The 20,397-nt window shown below is 41.7% G+C and overlaps 1 protein-coding gene and 1 long non-coding RNA gene across 2 annotated transcripts in view; one reads left to right on the top strand and one right to left on the bottom strand.

Moving 5' to 3' along the window:
- The window catches only part of CNTNAP2 (contactin associated protein 2), a 1,879,249-nt gene that overhangs the window by 165,660 nt on the left and 1,693,192 nt on the right, over positions 1-20,397 (bottom strand). The window lies entirely within an intron of this gene.
- LOC106783109 (uncharacterized) lies at positions 12,505-19,891 on the top strand. Its single transcript, XR_001380645.3, has 4 exons — positions 12,505-12,872; positions 14,270-14,585; positions 15,206-15,293; positions 19,307-19,891. It is a non-coding gene; the product is annotated as an uncharacterized lncRNA (long non-coding RNA).

The raw sequence follows: 20,397 nt of genomic DNA, 5'->3' as shown, positions 1-20,397 counted from the left end.
TTTGGGTCTAGTTATTCTAAGATGCATTATGAAAGAGATTTCTTGAATTATATCATGTTTCTCAAAATTTTGAAATATATTAGGCCATCTGCAGACTTAGAGTCATAAAGGTGACAGGAACCTTGAAGCAGACAAGGAGTCTTGTCTTAACCATTTCTTGGTCCTCAAAGGGGATCATATGTAAATTACCTCTGATCAAGGAAAAGAAGTTTGCAAATGTTTGGAATAAAATCCACAAACCATCCATCCCAGAATAATCTCATAAAGATATTCTTCTGTTTGTCTAACCAAATCCCTGATGTGTGCAGTAGAAAAAGAAACAGCTGGCACTCACCCCATTATTAAATTGCTCCTCCAATTTCAATAATTCTATTCCTTTCGCCTTTTCACTTAGGATATATTCTGAAACCTATACTTTAAAAATCAACATGATTCTTTTTGTTCTCTAACTTCCCCATGAGGATGCAGAATTGAAAGTCCACAACTCACAAATGAGCTCTTTTCCAAAAGTTTATTTTAAAGTCAGTAGCTTGCAACTTGGAAAGATTTCCCCATAGAAACAATGCTTTAAATGATGGGTAGTTTGTCAGGAGAGTCCACAAATGCTGAATCACTCTGGATGGGTAATAAAAGATAATTGAAGAGTGCCATTGTGTATTAGTAATTAAAACAGAAACAACAACAACCACAAAAAAATATTAAGGTTTACTTTGAATGTGAGAACTCCAGGGAACTCTGTTCCCACAAGGATTTCACCTAAATTATCCAGCGTCATGCTGGCAAATGTTAAACAACCAGCTCTCTGGGGGGACAGGAGGCCCTGATTTGTAATGTGTGCCTATTCCCATGGTGTCAATATTCCCATCTTGGCTGACTTCAAGCTGCCAGCACAACATCACTAAATAGTGAGTTGAGAAGAGATGTTCACATTTGGTCTCCCAGCTTGTGGGAACTGCCTCCAGCACGTGATCCTCCTCCACTCACTCACTCACTGACGCCAGTCATTCAAGCAAACGGCCTTTATTGAGCCCCATTGTGGCCAGCGTCTTAGTTGGCTCAGGCTGCTGTCACAAATTACCGTCACTGGGGGGCTTAAACAACGAAAATGTATTTCTCACAGTTCAGGAGGCTGTAAGTCCAAGGTCAAGGCGCTAGCCAGTGCAATTCCTGGTGAAGGTCCTCTTCCTGGCGTGCAGACGTCCATCTTCTAACCCCATCATGGGGGCCCCACACTCATGATCTCATCTAAACCTAATGACCTCCAAAGGCCCCACCCCCAACACCATCCCACTGGGGGTAAGAGTGTCAACATATGGATTTTGGGGGACACAAACATTCAGTCCATAATAGCAGGCTTCCCACCTTTTACCTTCTGCTGTGAACAAACGCTTTGCTTACTCCTTCCTGCCTTCCGAAGCTCTCTTTTACCTCGTCCCAGCTATCCCAGATGCTGAAAGCTCCGTTCAGCTTCTGTAAAGTCCAGGAGGAGCTGCTGGGGAGCAGACACCACGGCAGAGGAGGCACAGCCGGAGCCCCAGCCTCGGGTAATTACACTCTTTCCTGGCTGGATCCCACTGCCCAGAATGATCACTCTCATTAACTGCTTTTTAATTAATCATCCAGTAAAAAGGTTAAGTGAATTTTATGGAGCTCTGCTCCTAGAGACCTTGGTCTCGCCCATCTGCGCGCATCCTGATTCTGCACTGGGCCTGGCTCCTTCCTTCCCGGCTCCTGCAAGGCCCAGCTCTGTTTAAACTTGTTTCCTTTTGTACTTCCAAGGCCCTGTTGTCCTGAAATATGACCAGTTTCTCTCCTGGCCCTATATTGGCAAAATCCCTTTTATTCCCCAAGTGCACCACTCCGAATTTTCCTCCTGAAAGTTTTGTTCAGTTTGTTTGATGTTTTCTTCAATTTTCTATAATCATTCTGGACTAACAACATTGGACCCAGGATGGGTTAACGTTTTTCTCTGCTTGTTCTCCTTCCCAGGTGAACACACATCTATTGTAACCACTTTCCCACCATCCTCTCTAAAGGCCAGGTTACTCCCAGGTCAGTTTCTATGTAATAAGCTTTAAGTGCCTGAATCTGTACAAAAGAGAAAGAATACTAAAGAAAAATCTCGAGTTTAGCCTGAATGGCATGTGCTGCCCACGAGACCCAAGTGTGAAGTTTATTACTTTAAACATCAATAAGCTATATGGTCCGTGAGTTGACCATGTAGGAGCCGGGGGCCTTCTCACTTGGAGCTGAAGAGCCAACAGCACTGAGCAACTTTACTGGAGTCTTAAACAGGAAGATGGTTGGCATCCAGAATTTCCAGAGTCATACTCCTAAAACTGTGCTAAGAAGCGTTACTGGCATACATGGCGGTTAGCAGGTTACAGTGCTTTAGGGAGAGCAAGGGAGGTGAGGACCCCACTGCAGCAAACTCCATCTGAGGCCTACAGGCAGGGATGAACTTGGCACCTGTGGAAGGCAGGGATCAACAGGTGTGTGCCGGCTTTAGTCCTGGCTTTACCACCAACTAGCTGTATGGCTCTGGCCAGGCAAGTCATTTAATTGCTGCAGGCTTTACATCATTCCCATCCTAAAGAAACCCTCTCTTGAAGCTTCATCTTCCTCTGGCTAGCACCCAGTATTTTTCACACATTTTTAAAAATATTTATTTAAGTGCCTTCTATGAGCCATGAAGCTATCAGAGATTTAACAGGGAGTAAACAATATTTAAGTTAATCACTGAAGGAGAATGAGATTTAATGGGGACTAGGGGTAGGGAAAGCATCCTAAGAAGAGAAAAGAGCATGTGCAAAGGCCCTGAGGAAGGATGGAATATTGAAGACCGATGCAGAAAAGGTCAAGATGGCTGGAATTCAGGGGAGAGTGGCAGGAAGTGAGGCTAGAGAGAAAGGGAGCAGCATTTTGATCATCGTATAGAAAGTAATGGGTAGATGAAGGGTTTTAAGCAGAGATGACAGAATCTGATTTGCAGTTTTAAAAGACCATTCTGGCTGAAGGTTGATGTGAACTGATTGGAGGGAAGGGAGAGAGGATAGGTAGACCACGGAGGAGGCTGTTGTAACGAGACAGAGTAAACAGGATGACGGTTTGGACCCCTCATCATTGCCTACAAATCCAGTGGAGTACTAGTTAGAATAAAGAGCCATTTAAGGGGTGAAGTGGACAGAACTTGAGAAGAGCTAAGAAGCTGGGAGGTGAAGAAGAGGTGTTAAGGAGGACTCCTGTATTTCTGGATGGATGGTGGTGACACCCCTGATAACGGAAACACAGAGGTGGTCCTTGTTGAGGGGGATACAGAAGGTATCGTGAGTTCAGCTTTGAAGAGGTAAAGTTTGAGGTGCCTTTGAGTCTGAGAAGCAGAAATATCAGATAGGCATTTCAATATACAGAGGAGAGGTCTGGGCTGGAAATATACATCTTAGAACCATTATTCTAGATGGTATTGAACTCCATAAGCACGGATGGATTGCCTAAGAGAGGTGTCTAAAGAGAGAAGAAAGGGAGCCTTGAGAAAGTCAACATTTTAAAGATGGGGAAGGGGAATGAGCTTGCAAAGGAGAGACAGAGATGCCGGAATCAGAGCTACTAGGACGAACACCTAGAGCGTGTGGTATTAGTGGAGCCGAGGCAAGAGGACTTGTCAGGAGGGAGGAACTGGTCAACAGGTTAGAATGCTGTCAAGAGATCCAGGTAGATTTTCCTTCAGAGGGGAAATTCTAGAAGCCCATGAGTCTCTGTATTTTTACTTCTCAGTGGCTTTATCTGGCTTCCATTCATGAAGTTAAGTTGTTCTCACTGAGATCATCATGCATTTCCTAATGACCAAACTCAAAGGACAATCTCTGTCCTCATTTGACTGACTGGACATTTTGAGCCTTCTGAAATTCTCTTTGATTTTCCTTAACATGATAATATCAAAACAGAGGCCGAGGGAGGGCTCCTTGAGAAATCACTAAGAATTCTTGGCATTCGCTAATTACTTCATCCAGAACACCTGTGTATGTTTAACAGCTGTAAGCTATGTATATATTGAAACGCTGGTTATAATAAACTCAGAGTGGCCATCAGCCCCCTCCGCATCTATCCTGATGGTGTACATTGGATTGCGACACTGACAGCTCCTCTTCCTCCTCGGTGTATTCTGGAAATGTTGCACTGAGACCTTTCCATCAGCCCTCTTCTTATTGTAAATCCTTTAGGAGAGCCCTATCTCCATCACCCCAACCTGCACCCTCCTATAGGGAAACTCCACCTAGCACAACCTTAGGAAACTCAAACTCAACACACAACATTGAAGTCATTCATCTTCCATTCTCTGCATACTCTGTACATGGTCCAGCCAGATTGCATTACATGCTTATCACACTTCTACTTCCTTCCCACCCATCTCTTACCCACCCTCCCATTCTATTCTTTCTTCACTCCTCCCAGCCAGTAAGCGCCATCTCCTTCCCTAAGTGCCTCCTGTTGTGTAAAGAGCTCCTCAAGGGCCCCCACAGCTCTTTGTTACAACTTTAGTCCAACAAGTGTTACCTTGTTTGCTTTTAATTTAGTAAACATTCCTCTGAATCCTACTACATGCTAGGCCCATGCTGATAACAAAAGCAAACATAACGAGGGTTTTTCCCTAGAGGAGTTCACAGTTGGTTGGGAGAGAGAGTAAACACATCATTAGACTACAGTGTGAGATCCAGAATAATCAACTGTGTAGAAAGAAACAACAAGAGGAGAGAAAGATGGGCTCTCTCTGTGGGTGGGCGTGCGGATGTCTGGATTACCTTACTAAGAAGATGACTCTGAGTTGGGTACCGACAAAGGAATACCATTTGCAGGATGGACAAGGTGGGAAAGGCCACTCCAAGCGTGGCCTATAGCGTGAACAAAGGGAGAGTGAAGCTGCATGGTGTTCAGGAACTTATGTCAGTTTCTCAACCTCGGCTGCGCTTTTAAAAAAAGATATGTCTGAGGCGAACTCTCAGAAATTCTGATTTAATTGGTCTGGGGAAGGGCCTACCTGTTGGCATATTTCAACATTTCCTCAGATTACTCTACCTTGCAGCCAGGGCTGAGCAATGCGGCTCTAGGTAGTTGGGTATGACTTGATGTTAAATGATGGTGATATCAAAATGATGGAGATGCTGCTGGAAAAGAAGGCAGGATTGAGGCCATGAATGGTCTTGAATCACTTATTTTTAAAATTTTTAGAAGAACAATATACTTCGAAATAATTTCAAATTTACAGAAAAGTTGTAAGATTAGTACAGAATTCCCATATCCTCCACATTGATTCCCTCACTTTTAACATTTCACCACATTTCTCTCTGTGTGTGTATTATATCAATATAAAATAAGACTAATTTCTGAACCATTTGAGAGCAAACTCAAGTCAGGAAACCAACATTAATACAACACTATTGTCCCATTTCTGGAAAAAATACATATACAGATACAAATATTTGTACACACACAAACAGTTTTGGAAAACCATTTTGAGGCTGTGTATATACGTGTGCATATATATATATCCATGTAGAAAGCTTTTTGCAATAAGCAGGCAACATAGTGGGCCCACCACCAACTCTTTCCCATTGGGAAGTGGGGCACAAGGAAGCTGAAAGTTGAATGCCTTATTTATACTTCTGGCTCCTTACTAGAATGTGAGCTTTGGAGGGTAAGAACTTTGTCTTGTAGCCTTAGTCAGACCCTGGCCTCCAGCAGAAATGCAATAAATATTTGTTGAATTGAGCTGAACTGAATTTGAATTTTTTTTATAGCAACAGTACATTCTTCAACTGGTCAGTCCACAGTGACCTTTCTTAGTTGACATTATTCAGTTTCATTCCCTTTGTAAAGTGGTCTTCTTGAGAGAAATGCTGTTCCATCAACTTAGACATCATCATTAATTACAATAGCAGTTTATTAATGAAAGTGTTATAAGATACATTTAGACTAATATATCCAAAAGAATTAAATGACTCATAGCTTAATGGTTGTTCTTAATTTCTACTGCTTTTTCTCCTTTAGTAAACTTAGTAAACTAGAACCTACTTAGACAGATTGGTTAATTGCTTGAACAGCTTTAACAGGTAAACTTGTCCCCAGTCAAATGTCTTTCTCTCATTTTACCTCTGTTCTACTAACTTCTAAGTTTGCTATGAAGCTATTGACTTTAGGAATTGTTTGTTTAATTATTCATTTGTAAAATTATTTGATTACATAATTTGTGCCTTTTCTAGATACTAGGCTGCTTCTATCCATTCTGTTGATAAGTAGCAAGTTACTTCTTTGCTCTATACTTAACCCTAAACAATCCATAGTTTCCTGCTTTGCTCAGCTGATTTGAGGGAGCCAAATAGAACTCTTGGTTGTAAGGGTCCTTGAGAACAAACGGTGTTTTTAATTCACTGCTGTAGCCGCAGAATCTATTGAAAGGAGGCACTCACAGAAAGTATTGGCTCAGGGAGTTCCCTTTTGAATTGGAGCCAGATACGAATTCACACGCTATAAAGAAACGAACTTCTATTGAGTTCCTGCCATGCGTCAGTCACAATAGGTAATTTTCATATTTTATTCAAGTACTCAACAGGAACATTTTTGATATAGATATTATCATTCCTATTTTAAAGGTAAGGTAACTGAGGTTTAGGGGAGTAATGTGCCCAAGGTCACTCTGCTCATCTGAGAGGGAGGGTCAAATACAGATCTTCCGAACTCAAAGGCCCTGCTCCTTCTCTCTTGGCCATGCTTATGCAAATCTCTTAGCTGTTTTCATTGAAATCCACAGAGTGATTTGCTTACCAGTTTCTTTGAGGATCTTAAAATGGAACTAGTTACCAGGTAGTCATTGATTGCTTATTACCCACAAACATAAGAACACAATTGACTCCTTAAGGTGATAAAATTCTATTTTTGATACAAGCCAAGCCCTTAATAGAAAAGAACAACCAGAAAATCCACCAATGTCCTATTACTTATGATGAACTTTTGTTAATATTAAAATGATGTCTATTTTGATTAAAAAGGGCCACATCTGTAACTTGTGGTTGACTTGGAATTTGAGACATTGACGTGTATTTCCTGAAATCCACAGCCATTTCCTTTTGCTGATTTTTATAGTAAAAGCAGGGCATGTCTTTTAAAATGTTATTTTCTTTGACCAAGGAAGGTAAATGGAAAGATAGACGTTAACTTTGCTTATCATTCCTCCTATCTCAGCCATTTTGTCTACCTGGCTGCTTTATTTGGTATGTTAATTAAGCCTTGAGATTTGTTGAAATGTTTTAACCCAGCCCCAAATCAACACAAACCACCCTTGAAGTTTCTGCCATCTTTAGAGAACATGCCACACTATATAGGTAACCTTAGTGTGGGTGGGCTATCACAACTGGAGTTTCATTCATCAAACGGGAAGTGGACTCGTGTGGGCAACTTTGATGGTTGCATAAACACAGAGTGATTTAAAGAAACTCACCTAGGGCTGCTCTCTTGAATGGGGCATGAATGTATGAAGTATTAGAAGCTAATGGCATTCTACTTCATGCAACTCAAGAACTTGGTTATGTCCCAGTAAAGTTATGGGAGGCTTCACAGGGTTTCTGAACATTGAGTAGTTGGTCACACTATGCCTCTTGAAAAAAAACGATGCTATCTGAAAACTGTTTATGATGCCATACAGAGTCCAGGAAATGGACAAGCCAAAGGTCACTGGGCTCCTCCCCAGGCCAGGCGCTGTTTTCATGCTGAGTCTGCATATCCCAGCACCGGGCAGCTTTTCTGGGTTGGCAATGACCCTCCTGGCTTTGCTTTGCACTAGTTATCACTTGTTTCTGTGAGAACTAGACTTAAACATTCATTCTTCTCTGCAATAAATTCAAAATAATAGTAATCACAAAGGCTTTCTAACACTAAACTACAATTGGTAGTTTACATACACATACACTGAGGACCAGGGATTCCTTGAGGCCAACACTGTGTTTTTATCTGATTTTGTACCTCCAGAGTCCAGTACAACTCTTGGCACGTATTAAGTATTTAATGCACACTTGTAGAATTAATGAATGAATTAATCGTATTGTGGACCAGTTTGGCCATCTTCTTATTTTTTTCATTTATAGTCCCCACCACCTCCTCAAAAGAAAATCTAGACACGTTGGCAATATATTTCTATCACCATCTATAATTTTTCAAGGGCAGTTTCTCCAAAGAAGATAAAATATGGGATAAAAGGCAAAAATTCACCTCAAAGTGTTAAGAAATAATTGGCTATCAGGACATTTTGGAAAAAATAAATTCAGGATTATGAATTATCCAGAGTTCCTGAAAATGAGGTTGTCATTAAAAAGTTATTATACTTTGTTCTTTGGTGGAAGAAGGAGTAAGGAGAAAGGAAGTAAAAATGAGAAGAGGAGAAAGGAGAGAGAAGGAAAAGAGTGAATTTAGGCCACTCCTTTATTGTATTAATACGCATGGCCTTGAACGATGGAACCCTGAACCCCCACCATGGTGAGAACCCTCCTGAAAAATCTTCTTGTATATGTTTGTAATTTGTCTCAACGTCATGGGGCACGTGGCTGATCCTCTTTTCCTTCTATGTCAATGAAAACAATATTTTCAAATGAGGAGACAGCTTCAATTAGAAAACTGACAACTAGAATTTTACTTTAATATTTTTTCACATCTATTGGAAGCTTACCGCCCTTTGGACATTCTTCAAGCACGCCCCTATTTTTGTACCACATCTGTGGGAGAGGAATAGATTTATTCATTGTTTTATAGAATAAATTTATTCTGACACAAATAAATTAAAAATACTCGTGAAAGGTTTTCTCTGTGGGTCTATAGCTCTCTCTCTCTCTCTCTCCATATATATAAAGTCAATCTCAAAGTGGTTTTCCTGAAAATGAATGTGTGTGTACTTTTGGAAAGTATGTATGTAAATATGTGTGCATACTTTTCCCCCATAAAATATGGATGAGTGTATCCACACACACACATTTTCTGGAACACCTCAAAATGGTTTTCTGGAAAGCATTTGTTGCTTAGTGACATGCCGAGCCCTAGTTTGCCTAAGAGTTTGCTCACCGACCTGTCCTTTGACACAAAGGAAGCTGCCAAACAACTCCCAGAGGCAGGAGAGGGGTCAACGCAGGGAAGGACAGCACTTCACGTGAAGTGCTGTGACGGCTCCGAGTTAAGGATTCTCCAAAAGGCTCTTTGCTATTTTCAGCACCCAGGCCAATGGTTCAAAGAAACCCAGTCTAAAGGCACAGGTTCCTGGTATTGTAAGGTTTTGATCTCATGTCTAACGAAGACGACCCTGGCTCGGGAACTGAGATTGTCCCTGTTCCCAACTTATTCATTTGCCTCTTCTGCTTGTAGCATTCTCCTCCAGAAATATAGCTCCAAAGCCACATACATTTATTTTTTCAACTATAATATTTCCCTGACTATTGCCGTTTCTTTTGTTCCATAGTTAGATGAAGGTTTAAAATAATCACTTCTCTCTAATTTCTCATTGTTTCCATAGTCCAAAGGGTAAAGAAATGTCTGCAAATATATCCCTGTTCTAATGGTGCCTTTGTTTAGAAATAATGGGAACCACGGATGGTGATTTAAAATGCATGCTGCCCGCCCAATCCTTATTTCATTCTAATTGGAGCTGACCCCCTGGAGGAGGATAGGGAGCCTAGCTGCATACAGAGTCAGCTTTAGCCTAACTGGTTTGTCTCCTGAGAATAAGGGAAACCAACTGTGTGAGTCTTCCCATGTCTATGAAAAAAAAGAAACTTTTGAAGACAAACTGGTTCAGTGAATTCAGTCATAAAGTTTAAAAAAAAGAAAGTTCTTGTGCTTGGCCATTTGGAAGGACTGGGACAAAATGATGTCAAAACTAAATTTTAAATTTCAGGACTGATGAGCGTTATGAGATCACGGTTGTGAGGTCAAAAGGTGGAAAGGCTTACGGTCAGACATAAACAGCAAGATAAAGCAAACCCTCAGAAACAAAACAGTGACATTGCAACACTAGGTGCTGGAAGACTTGTAGCCATCTCCCCTGCCTCCCGCCTTCTTCGCAAAGATCCACGTGCCTCTCTCTTTCGTCGTGACGTTTAGGGAAGGCACGTGGCAACCACAGTTCTGCTCATCAAAAATGCTCATTCCAAATGACATTTTGCCTTTTAATTAGTTTTTTACTTATATTTGAATATAAAATTGACATTCTGAGAGTTTATTTCCAATCAAATGACAGAACTATACTGTAAGAAAACTCAGGAGTAGTTAAGAAGGTGACGGCTTTCTGCACCTCCCCTCTGTCGATGCTCACACCGAGTCACGTCACCTGAAGCCAGGGTGCCTCCCCATCTTTTCTAAAGCTTGGCGTCAATTAAAATAGTACCTACCACTTATGGAGAGATAGGAACTGTGTTACTGAGCCTCACAGCACCTTGAGGTACATGCTATTATGCAGATTTTACAGATGAGGGAATGGAGACTCAGAGAAAGTAAATAACTCGCTTACGGTCACACATCTAACAAGTTCTTACTACTAACTACTATGTTGTGTTGTCTTTCAATGCTTTCTCCTCATACCTTACCTGGAAGAAAGATCTAAATAAGCAATTTAGCGTTTTTCTTTAAAAAACAATTGCTCTGGAGAATGGACCATGCGAGGTGTGTTTTGAAGGTTTGGCAGACAGAGGGCTGTGGTTCCCATGTAAGAGGAGCCTTTGAAATGCTCAGCATTGGCATTGTCCAACAGAAACATAGTGTGAGCCACATTTGTAATTTTAAAGTTCTCTTGTAGCCACATTTAAAAAGTCAGAAAAAACTAGTGGGTTAATTTAAATGATATATTATATTTAATTTAGCGTACCCAAAATATTATTGTTTCAAAATGTAATCTATGTAAAAATTATTCATGAGACATTTCACGTCTATTTTTTCATCCAAAGTCTTCGAAATCCACTGAGTGTTTTATGCTTATAGTTCATCTCAATTTGAACTGGCCCCATTTCAAGCGCTCAAGAGGCACACATAGCTAGTGGCCACCATACTGGGCAGCACAGCTGTAGAGTAAAAAAAGGAAAAAATAAGAGCATTGCCAACGTCAGCTGTTTTCACCAGCCTCTGGAGAGGTAATTCTGTATTAGAATTACCCCAGAAGCCTTTTAATCACACAGATGCCTACACTTTATCCCAAACCATTAAATTAGAATTTCTGGGAATGACCTTTGGACACGCTTAAATGAAAAAGAACTTGCAAGCTCTCATTTCTAGTCCAAGCCTCGTAGAATGAAAAAAAAAAAAAGTGAACTTGTTTGAAATATGCCTTCTACATATCTCTTTCAGGAATCTGGGGAGATGATACATGGAAGATTCTGGCATTTAGGATCCTTGCCATTTCTTGCCATCGGACATTTGAGTAGTAGCTTGGAAAGTTGTTTCTTGCTTTGAGTTTTTCTGGGTTTATTTAAGTGAAACAATGGAAATAGGAGATACTTTGGCCAGAGTGATCATTTTATAATGTATGTCATATCATGTCACTCGTCTGTTCAGAATCCCCTCAGTCTCTCTCTGAGCAAAAGCCACGCCCTTACCATGACCCTCCACACCCTCCATAATCTGGGCCCTCTTCCTTTCATTTCCTTCATTAGTTCCTTCGCTTCCTTTCCTTCTCTTTTTCCCATTGTTGTTCACTCCACTCCACCTTCAGTGGCCTCCTTGTGTTCTCTGAGCACCCACATCGGACTGATTTCTAGATGGGGATCAGGTATCAATATTTCTAAAAAGTTATGTCTGCCCGGGGGAGAAACACATCTCCAGGGTAGCGTGTGAAATGCACGGCCTTAGGCTGTCCTCCTAAATGCTTGCTCTCAACTGAGCTTCTGCTAAGCACTAAGCAGCAGTGAATTCAAGGTCACATTTTCTAACTATTGAACGTATTCTAAGTATTGAAGGCAAATACTCTATGGAGCTTTAACCATCTGCTAAGACAAGGGGATGGTTGGAATGTTCTCATGAAAGTTCAGGTGCCTAACAAGGACAATCGGAAAAGATGACCACTGCATGTCATAGAGGTGTGCCCAGGGAGCATCCACAAGTGAGAACAAAATGTCCTCAGATAACTAACGGTGTGCTACCGCTTGGGAAGGACATTTACAGTCACAGTCCTCATGGCTGGAGAGCAAGGATGCAGGTTTTTTATTAGCACAGAAGATTTTAAGGGGGCTGCAGTAGATACAGACTTTCCTCAACCAAATCTCAACCACGCACCTGGAGAAGGAGTCACGTTAAAGCTTATAAGACAATTAGTGATGTACATTGGGCATCTGATGATTTAAAAACCTTTATAAAATACTTTCACAGAGTTTTTACTTCTTGGGTAATTTCCCATTGTTTAACCTATGACCTTAAACACAAATTGCCCTGAGCTGCCCATCCCTAAAAGAGGTTTCAAAAGAAACAGAACAGAGGCTGTAATTTGCTACTCCAGGGGCCGCAGCTTTGAGTAGCAGACAATAGCCTCGGTTGCTGCTGGCTTGGATCAACCCCTTCATAACCCAATCATCATCGACCTTATCGGCCAACTCGATCCTGTTCCCTGAATACGGAAGTTGAGAGTCTCATGTTACAGTTTCTGTCAGGTCGAGATTTGTGCAGGAAAAGGATACCTGGGTTCAGACTCTTGTGGCTCCAGCTGGAAAAAACCTTTGGTCTTCCCAGGGCTTCAGGGAAAACTCAAGTGATGCCCACACAAGAGGAACTTGAGGAACTGATCTCTCCTGTGCAGGATGGAGAGGAACCTTTGAGACATGACTGATAAGGATCCTAGTTTTAAAGGAGGTTTTCAGGTAAGATGTTTAGCTCCTTTGCTAAGCTCCTCCTCTTTCCATTAGATTCGGTTTCAAGTGGCGGCTGGCTTTAACAACGGGACAATAATCCACTGATGGACTTTGAGGAGCTATCAGAGGGCCCAAGCCCATCGGGATTGCTGAAATGCTTTCTTTTAATTTAATTTTTCATTTTGTATGTGCGTGTTATTGCTCTGATCAGAAAAAGAAATCTTTGTTCCCAATGAGACATGTTCTGTCCCTGGCAGTAGCTTAGATTGTGTGGGAGACTGGAATTGGCCATCCCAAGATATGTGTCTTTGGCATGAGGATTATTTTGGGCTGGTTACTTTAAAAAACTGCAGAGAGGAAAGAAACTCTGAAAAGTAGAATTTACTTACCCTTTGTTAAGAGACATTTACATTGTAAAGGAAGTCTCCATCTGTAAAGGTGTCTCCCTCTCTGTACCAGGAAGAAGCCAGATGACCTTATCTCTAGAAACTCTCATCACTGTGGAAGGCAAGGACTCAAGTCTGCATAATAACCTGACTCTTGGTTACTGTACTTATCTGGTACTCTCCCATAACTGACTCTCTCCACCCCCAACATCCTCCTTTGTCTTTAGCTGAGGGTGGTGTTTAAGATGCGAACTTCTGCCATTTTGGCAAGTTGCTCAGTTTGCCTGAGCCTCTCCCATGTATACATGATATAAAGTTTTGTTTAATTTTCTCCTGTTATTCTATCTCATGTGAATTTAATTCGTTTTCTGGCCAGAAAGACCCAGAGCAGATAGAGGAAATATCTTCCTCCCCTACAATTGTTTGCACTCCAATGCTTTGTTTTGCACACTGGCTGTTGTTTTGCTGTGAAAAATGCTAAAAAGAATGATTGACATTTTGGCTTTATTTCTGGGATTTAAAAGAATTGTTCTAGAGAGAATTGTTCTCGTTGGGTGACTTTTTTTTTGGTATTGTTGCAGGCTTTTTAAAGGTTCTTTATTCTGTTTTTGTTTTAACATATAGTTTCAGGATTATGCAATATATCAAAGGTCTTGCATTGCAATGTTTTCAAGTAATCATCCATACGTGGATAAATAATCTTAAACAATTAGGGAATGATTCTAGGAAAACTGGCTTCTGGATCAAGAAATTTTGATAAACTTCAAAATAAAAATAGACCCAAATTACTTAAAAAAATATATTTTTGGTCAGGGACACACATTTCCAGTGCTAGCTAGTACAAGTGAGTGCTCTTTGAAGTGGATTTATGGTAAGTTTTTGGTGTAAGAGAAAAATTTTTCCTTTTATGCATATTTTATGATGCACATTAATTCAGTGGTACATGTACAAAATTTATAAGTGAATATATAAATGAAAGTATATAAATTGGGACTCATGCTCAACATATTTTTCTTTCAGGAACATGCAGTCAAGGAGTTAGGGACACACCATCTAGAAAGAGGCCCAGTTCCCTCGGGGCCCCTCTCTGTGTCCCTCCTCTGGGCCTGGAGCCTGGTGCAAGCTGTTAGAATTTCCTGGAAGGTCATCGATGTGTCTCTCTGTGTATTGCCTGCCCTCACAGTTCCAGTGGCCGTCCTCTGTCCTCTGCCTGAAAGGGAAGCCCATTACCTCCTGGAGAGGGTCACAGCTCAGCGGTTAAGGGGACAGGCGTTCCAGCTAAATTGTCCAAGGCCAAATCTTTGCTCTGCCACTTAGACGAATAACTTCAGAGAAGGTATTTACTTTCACTATGCATCAGTTTTCATGTTCATAAAATGGGTCTAGGAAAACTACCTTCCTCATTGGATTCTTGAGCGAATGAGTTAATTAATACGTGTAGAACGCTCAGGAAAGTGCCCCGCACGCAGTGAAATGTCATCATTGCTAGACTGATCCCAGCTGCTGGGAGCCAATCCCCATTCTGGTCCTCAGCAGCTTCCTCTCCCGGCTGCTGCAGCATAGCTACCAACTCCAGGCCCACTGCTGCCCATTCCAGTGAGCCCTGAGCTTGCAGAGACAGCCCCCCTCCAAGTTCATCCCCATTCTGCTGCTGTGAGCTCTTCCCTGCCTGGCCACAACAGGAATCAGAAAAGTCTAATTAGTGGTTGATTTATTTCATTTGGGATTAAGACATGAGTTTTTGAACTGTACTTTCAAAATAAAGTTTGCCTTGCTAGGTTCTGATATTCGAAACAATTTTAGGGAATTTCATTTATGATTGCTCCTTGGGATTAGTAGTCAATTGATCCTGAAATTGGTCAGCTCTGGGGAAAATTAATCTTATATGTGTGTGCAAATAGGAGGTTCTCCTAGAAGCTCGTTAAAAATGCTGTTTGTGCTTTGGCTTTGGATCAGTGTTTGCAAAGCTGAGAGTGACCTGGTAAAACGATCAAGACAAGACTGGTCAGATTTGACAGGCCAAACGTGGATGCGGGTATTTTTGGTAAGCATTTCTAAACTCCCATTGCCATCGGATGCATGTGTAAGATCGTGTGCTCTGAATCCTGAGCAGCCCCTCTTCTCTCTCCGTGGTCTTTGTTGTGGTTCAACTACTTGGGAAATTCTAGCGATTTCTCAGAAAAGAGTTGCTCGGGACACCAAGAAAACAGAGAAACAAAAGTGGTCTTCAGGGCCTGGAACGATTCTATGAGAGTCTCAATTCCAGGATATGTTAAATCCTGATTTGGATCATTTAATGACTATCACAGCTTTGGAGTTATTCCATCACTGAGTACTTCAGATTAAAAAAAATAGCATCAAAGCAAGAGGCAGGAAAAGTCTTTGCAATATTTCATCGCCCAAAGACACAAACTGACACCAGATCAAGTGTGTGGAAGTGGGATGCTCATCTAGGTTGGAAAGCTAGTTATAGTTTAGGTTGTGAATTTAGTGGTGCAGGGAAGGAAACTCTGAAAGGTCAGCTAAGGCTTCTATGGAAATAACTTTCACCATTTTCATTCTGCTCTTAAATTGGTTTCTTGCTTTTTTTTTTTTTTTCCTCCTATTTTTTCCCTAGGAGTGGGAAGCCCACGTTAAAAACAAACATTTCCGGAACTAAGAAATTCAATTGAAAAGCCGGTTCTAGAAAATGCTCACTCATCAAATATTTAGTAACCACTCACTTTGAGCCAGGCACTGTGCTGGGGGTAGGGGATACGGGTATGAAAAGGTATCAGCTTCTATCTTTGAGGAATTCGCAATCAGACGCTGTGACAGATATCTCAGGGGGTGCAAACATAAGAAAGAGAAATGAAACCATGTCTATTTCAGGCACCCAGAAGAGGTGGTACCTGACTTCATCATTGTAGGAGGAGTCATCAGAGGCTCCCACCAATCAATTGGGTGCCTATTGAGTGAGTGCTCAGTGATTATTGAGTGATCATGTGCTCAGTGAGTCTATAAGACAGGGCTTCTGCGGTCCAGCACCCTATAAGATAATTGGAGAGACCAGACTGAAATATGAGAGACAAGATAAGATAACACAAGATGAGATAAGAGGTGATAAGTTTGTTATTAAGCGATAAGCACTTTTAGACATAGCACAGATCACTCAAGGCTGGAGTCATCTAAAAGGGCATCCTGAAAGAAGCTGCGCTGGAACAAAGCCTCTTGAGAGGAGGTTACTCTGGAGCAGGCGGAGGGAAATGGGGAGACTATTCCACATGGGGTGGGTGGGAACGAGAACTAGAGCTGGGAATGGGCAGTAATGGACTTGGAACAATGAGAGGGTCGACTGAGCTGAGATGGAGTATGTTTGTGATGAATAATAGGAAATAAGGTAGGGTCAACCCAACTGCATCGGAAGATACATCTTGGCTAAAGCAAGAGAGAAGGTTAGATGAGGAGCGCAGGCTAGATGAGAGAAAGCATTGAACAGCCAAGCTGAAGGACGGCACAGTAGACACACAAGCACAGCAGGAGGAGGTGGAAGACTCGAGTTTCGGTCTGGGCTCGGCCACCACCAACTCCAGGAAGCTTTTTAGGCCTCAAAGTCCTCATCAAGGCTGCATTATGACTTTTGTGGGCCCCTGGGCACGTTTGTCTTGGGCCCTTTCCTCCCTAAAAAAAATTATGAAAAGTTGTATTTTACAACTGTGTTGTTACAAGGACAAATACATTACTTACATATTAAAATAAATTCTTTGACCTAAGAATTCATTTTTTTCATATGATTTTTAAATAAATTAACATATTTTTGTGGGTCCCTAAGAGCATCGTGGGCCCTGCGCCCACCCTAGCTAATGGCTAGGTTGGCCTGGTCCTCATCCGCCCCACTGGGAGGTGGAGTGCAGGTGGATTCTAACTCCTTTCCTCCTTTGGAAAGTGTGTGAGTCACTTCCCAACCTCTCAGTCTGCATGGGATGGTTGGGCTGGTACTTTCAACAGCTTAATATTTGACCTGAAAACAATCATATGGAAAAAATATTCACAGAAAAAGGAAAGATAATGAATTTTTTTGTAATTTTCAAATACTAGGTGAAAATTCTCTTAACTAAAAAACGTGTTCATCAAAAGAAAAAAAAGAAATTTCATTTTTTTAAAAGAAGTAGATTGATTTTTTTAAAAGAAAGATGTGTTCATTATAAAAAAACTCAGCACCAAAAGATGCAAATAACTTAGAATCTCCTATGCCACTTTCACAAGAAAAGAAATAAAGTCATATGTCACAAAAAAATAATAGGGTACAGAAACTGAAATGAGACTGAAGGAATTGCTGAACTTTGAGTAAACCATGGTTAAGAAAATATGTTTTCACTGCCTCCTCTCTCATTCTGATCCACACTTCAAAGTATCTGGTATTCATGCTTTCTAATTTGTGGTTTGCAGTAACGGCTATCTCCATGTTTCATTGAAGATAGATTATTTTTTTGTCTTTTATTTCATCTTTTTGATATCAGTGGCTTTGAGGGAGGGGAATAAAAATGTCTTTATTCCACTATTTTTTATTTTCGCTTTTCAGCAATCATTTTTTTTTTTTAGGGTTTTTTTTTTCCTTTTTCTCCCAAAGCCCCCAGGTACACAGTTGTGTGTCTTTAGTTGCGGGTCCTTCTAGTTGTGGCATGTGGGATGCCTCCTCCGCATGGCCTGATGAGTGGTGCCATGTCCACGCCCAGGACTCGAACCGGCGAAACCCTGGGCCGCTGCAGTGGAGCGCACGAACTTAACCACTCGGCCACGGGGCCGGCCCCTAAGCAATCATTTTAATGTGGTATTTAAGTTTGTTATTTTAAAGGATGTTATGACATACATAGTCTAAGAACTCAACTATTTCTTCAAAGCTTAAAACAGATAAAGGAAGTCCCCCACTCTACCTGCCCCCACTGCAACTCCCACTCCTCAGAAGCAATCTATTTTTTTCCTGACATTAACTCCCTGGGATTTCTAAGTAACAAGCTTGTATTGTTATTCTTGATTGTACATATTTTACAACACTTGCATTTGTATTCCAGCGTAATCTTCTGTTTCTTCACTTGCCTTGTTTTCTGCGTACCTATCACTAATTAATCCTCTATTTCTCAGTTGGAAGTATAACTCTCCTCTCTGTAAACGTAAATAAACTCTTTCACATTTTTATTGGAAACGTCACCCTGGCCTCTCCATCTTCCTTTTTCAATCTGAGTTAGTTGCTCTCTAGGCCTGCTGCATGGCTGTTGTCCTTGAATCTTCTTTTACCATCATCCTGGAAACTTTCAGAATTTTCTGTTTATACCTAATCATCTGAAATTTCATAATGCTATGAATTCTTGTGGGTTTCCCCCTTCTTTCGCTTGTGTTGAGTCCTTGCAATCTATAAACTCACGCCCTTCAGTTCATGGAAAGCTCATTTCAGTTCAATTGTGATGTCTTGATTCATTTGTTTGATAATTTTCTTCATTCCTTTTTTCTGTGTTCTTGTTTTCTAGATCTTTTATCACTTATATTTGAAATTACTGGTTTCATCTTCTTTCTCATCTTTTCTCTCCTGTTTCCCATCTCTTTGTCTTTCTTTCTTTTTTTTTTTGCAGAGAAATATCCGCCCTGAGCTAACATCTCCTCTTTTTTGCCAATCTTCTTCTTTTTTTTTTCTCCTCAAAGCCCCAGTGTATGATTGCATATCCTAGTTGTAAGTCCTTCTATTTCTTCTATGTGAGCTGCCACCACAGCATGGCAACTGACAGACAGGTGGTGTGGTTCCCCACTGGGAAACGAACCCGGGCCGTGGAAGCAGTGAGGGCCGAACTTTAACCACTAGGCCGTCAGGGCTGGCTCTCATCTCTTTGTCTTTTTGTTCTATTATTTCTGCACAGTTTACTAGATTTTTACCTTCTAAGTCTTTTATTTTTTAGTTTCTGCTATCAGATTTTAATTTTCAAAACTGTTAACGTCTAAACTCTGAATTGCATGGGGAGAGGGCTTGATTCCCTTACTTTTTCAGGGATGCAGTATCTTCTTCTCTCTCCCTGATCTACTTTCCAGAGATGGCTGCCACAATAGCTCTCACTCCCCTCCCTTAGAATCTGGGCAGCCTTAGGACTTGCTTGAACCTATTGGATGTGGCAGAAATGATGGTGCATAACCTCCGTGGTGAAGTTACAGAAGGCAGTGTGACTCCTACCTGGGGACCTGGACCAATCACATTGGAACCATGATTAACCAGGAAAGCAGTTGCCTGCCCCGAGGCCACCTCACTGGAAGAAGCCACACTAGCTCACATGGAGAGAGCACATGGAAGAGCCTTGAGTCGACCTGAGGGGATAGACAGCAGCCTGGCCAGCTCCCGGCTCCTCCAGGCCTGGCTGCCATCTGACTGCAATGCCCTCAGAGCCTCCAGGCCAGAGCTGTCCATGGAGCTCTCTGAGGTCCTGCTCCATAGAAACCATTCGAGATAATAAAACGTTTGCTGTTATTTTGAGCCACTAAGTTTTGGGAACAATTGTTATGTGATACTAGGAACTGGAACACAGAATATGAATGATAGTGGTTTGGTTTTTCAAAAAAGGTTGTTTTCCAAGTATTATCTTTGTTTGTCTGGTCTTTGTCACAATAAAGCCTTGAATCGAATGCCTGCTGATGCCTTGAGAGCGAGGCACTGTGTTGGGACCAAAAGCTTGTTAATGAGTGGGTTTCACAGTGGGGTGACAGGGCTGGTCCATCTGTATGGAGCAGCCTTCTCTCCAGGGATGTCCACTTTTCCCCAAGAAGAATCCCCCACCCTTTCTCTCAAGGAATCTGCAGCCAGGACTCTGGAAATCTCAATGGGAACTTTCATTCAATTCCCTGATACCAGTGTGGCATCCCCACTGTCAGCCATGTGGCCTGTCCTGGAGCTCAGCCACTCCCGTCTTCTGCCCGATGTGGCATTGGGGCAGTTGCCCTGCTGCAGGGGGTGAGGAGAAGATTGGCTTCTCACATAAACTTAAGTTGATCCTCTGTTTCCAACTCCATCTTTCTGAGATGCCCGTGGCCTCCCATTTCTGAGCCTCCAGAGGGTCAGGGCCACAGGTCGGCTTGCTCGGGAACCTCTCCCTCAACCAGCTTGGGCTCCAGCTCTTCTCTGTCTACTTGTG

Source organism: Equus caballus, chromosome 4 (assembly GCF_041296265.1).
Source record: "Equus caballus isolate H_3958 breed thoroughbred chromosome 4, TB-T2T, whole genome shotgun sequence".
Classification (NCBI taxonomy): domain Eukaryota; kingdom Metazoa; phylum Chordata; class Mammalia; order Perissodactyla; family Equidae; genus Equus; species Equus caballus.
The sequence above is the reverse complement of the archived record's forward strand: the minus strand, read 5'-3'. Positions and strand labels throughout refer to the sequence as shown.